Here is a 4048-nt window from a genome sequence, read left to right on the forward strand (position 1 = left end):
TGGTTCAAAGAGGTGCTGACGAAAGGCCAAAAAGAAGGGCCTGAAACTGAAAAAGTTGGTTGTTAATTGCAAACCTGAGGAACTGGTGATGTTGTTTCCAATTTGGGAAATGTAGGTATGCATCTTTGATGTCAAGAGATATTAGAAATTCCAAGGGTTCCAGACTTGTAATCAAAGAACACATAGATTCTGTTTTTGATTAAAATCCGAGGCTGCGCTGACCTTCTGGAACTGGCAGTATTACACCTGCTTGTAACAGCCTGTCTATGGCTGGGAGACTGTAACCGCAGATGACAATATTCCGTACCCAAGTTTGTAACCATTGGGCTTGAAAATCGTGTGTGTACCCCCACCTTGGGGTCCCCCAGATGGGCTGAAAGCCCGTCATGCCAATGGTTAGTCTGCAGGTTAAAGGTCGGTACAGAGGGTGGCATTAATGGATGACAATGAAGAAGATGGGGCAGATCTTCCTCTGCCTCTGGCTGAGGGTAAAGAGCCTCTGGGTTTTCCTCTAAATTTTGATGATACTGCTTTGGGGGAGGTGCCACTGACAGCAAGAAGGCAGATTTACTATCTGTTGCCTGAGCAATGAGTTTATCGAGCTCTGGTCCAAAAAGAGCATCACTACGGAAGGGATTTCACTGCCCGCTTGATTTCAGCTTCCGCTTGCCAGGACCTGAGCCACAAGGTCTGTCTTGCTGAAAAAGAGGAGGCAGAAATCATGGCAGCTAAACCTGACACATCCCTGGAGGCTTCAACTAAATAGGCAGATGATTCTCTAATATGTTCTGCTAAAACCATCAGTTCTGAATGAGGATGGTCTTCCTCCAGACCCCTAGTGAGTTGTTCTGCCCATTTTTTACATCGCTTTGTTGACCAACGAGGCAACCAAGGTGGGACATAACAGGACTCTGGCTGCTGGATAAATATTTTTCAGGGAGGTCTTTAGTCTACGATCAGAAGACTCTTTTAAAGCTTCCGCCCCAGGGACCGGCAAGGTAGTCCATTTTAATAAACGAGACATGGAAGTGTTTTCTGGGGGAGGAGTTCCCACTTAGTGTGGGACTCCTGTGGGAATGTATAGTACAGTTTAAAACGCTTTCACGTTTGAAACTTTTTCTCCAGAGTTTTCCATACTTCCAGCAAGGGGTCCTCCAAGTCTACCAAAATTGGAAAAGTAAGTATGGATTTACAGAGTCCACTGAAAAAGAGACTTATACCAGAGGTTCACTGTCCTCCATGTTAAGTGTAAGGCGTACTGCTTTTATTAGGGCATCTACCCCCTGGGAATCGCCTTCTACATCTGCTCAGGATTTTCAATTACTTCTTCCTCCTCAGGATGTAAATGTTCTCATCCGAGTCATGTAAGAGAGCCAGAATATCCTGTTTCCTAGGTAAGGGTGGGGCCTGTTTGAGGGTAGGGGGCTGTACAGATTTCACCAAAGAGTCCACTGAGTGGACCAGAGCCCTGGCCCACGATGGTTCAGCAGACTGCATGGATGAGAGCTGATTATGGAAAAGCTATCCCTGTGGGACTGCGCTTGTTCAGCAGCCAATGCTGACATAACAGACAGCATGCCCCCCCCCCCCCTTCAGAAGGATCAGGGCTTGGTATCTGCACATGAGACCCCTCAGCCTGAGCATGCTGCATAACAGGATTCACAGAGGTTGACCCCTTTAATATGATGGGAAAACTGTTACTTACATTGTTTACAGAAGAAAAGCTTACATGAAGCTTTTGAAGATGGCACCTTAGTAGACATGTGTACTGTTAGAGAGGATCCACACACACAAGAAAACAGTGTATAGAGAAAACATAGGGTTAATAGAGGAGAGGAGCTTCCAATGTGTGCACTAACAGTGTCAGCGATGGGGGGGCGTGGCTACGGCGGCGAGCGGGTAAGACGTGTCCGGACGGAGCTCCCTGGCTGCCCATCCGTATACCCATCCTGCGCCTAACAATTCACCCGACACCACCGCCAGCGACTGCCCGGTGACCTCACCCCACCCCACACGAGCCGCCCGCCCGAAAGATCTAGTCCCGGCGCCGTAATCAGCCCGCCGGACCGAAGTGAGGACTGCGGCCTGCCTCTCCCCGCCGCACAGTGCACGTCTGCCCGTACGCCCGCTGCTGAGGCTACGTCGCGAGGGAGTTCCCCCTGGAACACCCGCCCGCCGGCAACATCCACCGGACAGCGGTGCCCACAGTGAGGAGAACATCCTGGGTCTGCCCGCCCGGAGCCTGGTGAGTCTCGTGCTGCGGGCGCCATTTTGGACGCAGCAGCGCTTGCACAGCACACAGCCTGCAGTGACCCCTCCAGCGAGACTCCACGTCCCCAGCTCGCTGCACCTGCCCAGAGACCACCGCCATAGCCTGCCATTGCCTGATATTATATGCCCTGTTGAGGGTAACACATACCAGCAGACGCCCCCCACCTGAAACGGCGCCTCCTGTGGGGAAAACAGCCTGCTTCTACCATCCTAGAGTTGGCTGAGCCCTGTGCTGCGGGCGCCATTTTGGGATCAGCAGCACACATGCAAGTACACAGGGACACAAGCCTGCAGTAACCTCTGAGTGGGGCTTCATATCTTATTCCTGTTGAACTACCCTGGGTACACCACCACAGGCCTCCCATTGCCCTCCACCGCATTCCCCGGTGAGAGAAGCATACAACTTCCCACACCCCACTCACTGAGCAAATACTGCAATCTGCATCAACAGAATCTGCCCCAGCTGGGGAGGGGGCGTATCAGCCTGGCATCATTCAATTATGGTGAAACAGAATCATAGTACCTCTGCAGCAAAGCTGGCCAAATTTGCAAGAGGACAAGAGGCGCAGGGCCCGCAGGCACCCCCGGGGGACTCCGGGCAGAACTCTGGCAACCCAGCCGACTCTGAAGCCCTTCCTGATAATGCTTCACCTGCACCCCCCTCTCTCCAACAAATCCTGGAGGCCATTGCGGGCACTGAGAAACGTCTATCTGATAAAATGGAGAAGGTACAGTGCGACCTATCCCTCCTTAGACAGGATGTGCAGCGCATCAGGGAGCGGGTGGGGGAGGTGGAGACCCGGGTCTCAACGGTTGAAGACGCAATTGACCCTATGAAAAGCACAGTATCTACATTGACGCAACAGGTCACAAGCATCCAAAATAAATTAATGGATATGGAGGGCCGTTTGAGGAGAAACAATGTCCGCTTCGTAGGCCTGCCGGAAAAGGAGGAGGGCACGGCGCCAGAGGCGTTCTTGGAGGCCTGGCTTATCGAGACATTTGGCAGAGAATCCTTCACCTCCCAATTTGCTGTCGAGAGGGCCCACAGAATCCCCACCCGTCCACTCCCTCCGGGTGCTCCACCCAGAACCCTTATAGCCAAACTCCTACATTATAAGGACCGTGACACGATCCTGCGCCTGAACCGCACCAAAGGCCCTATGATTAGAAATGGCGCCACCATTTCTACATTTCCCGACTTTGCCATCGAGGTGCAGAAGGAGAGGGCCTCCTTTGTCCCCGTGAAGCGCAGATTGCGCGAATTGGGCCTTCCATACTCCATGCTGTTCCCGGCCCGGCTGCGGGTGGTGGCGGAGGGAGAGACTAAATTCTTCAACAGCCCTCGTGAGGTGGCAGCCTGGCTTGATAGATTTGCACCTGGTGCCCGCCAGCTGGCCCCGGCCTGATACTCTGCAGCAGCCAGAAGCAGGACTTGATCCTCACTTACTTAGACACTTCCTTTCACTTCATATGAGCCCTCCAGGAGATCCCAAGTCATCTGAGTGGAGCCGATGTTGCTGATTACCGTGAATATGATTAGAGCTGTGTTACAATTGATTCGACGTATTATGTCACATGCGGGGAAGGGGGGGGGGAGGGGGGGCGGTGGGGGGGATATATTGATAAATACTGTGCACCTTTTTCTTTTTTTTTCCTCTGCATAAATGTTGTTATAGGCAAGTGAAGGCAATATACGGCCAGGGGGCCCCGGAGCTTGCATTGGTAGCTATTAACTGACTGCTTCCATAGTTTGGTAGTTTTTTTTTAGGTACTA

Source organism: Crinia signifera, chromosome 4 (assembly GCF_055691185.1).
Source record: "Crinia signifera chromosome 4, ASM5569118v1, whole genome shotgun sequence".
Classification (NCBI taxonomy): Eukaryota; Metazoa; Chordata; class Amphibia; order Anura; family Myobatrachidae; genus Crinia; species Crinia signifera.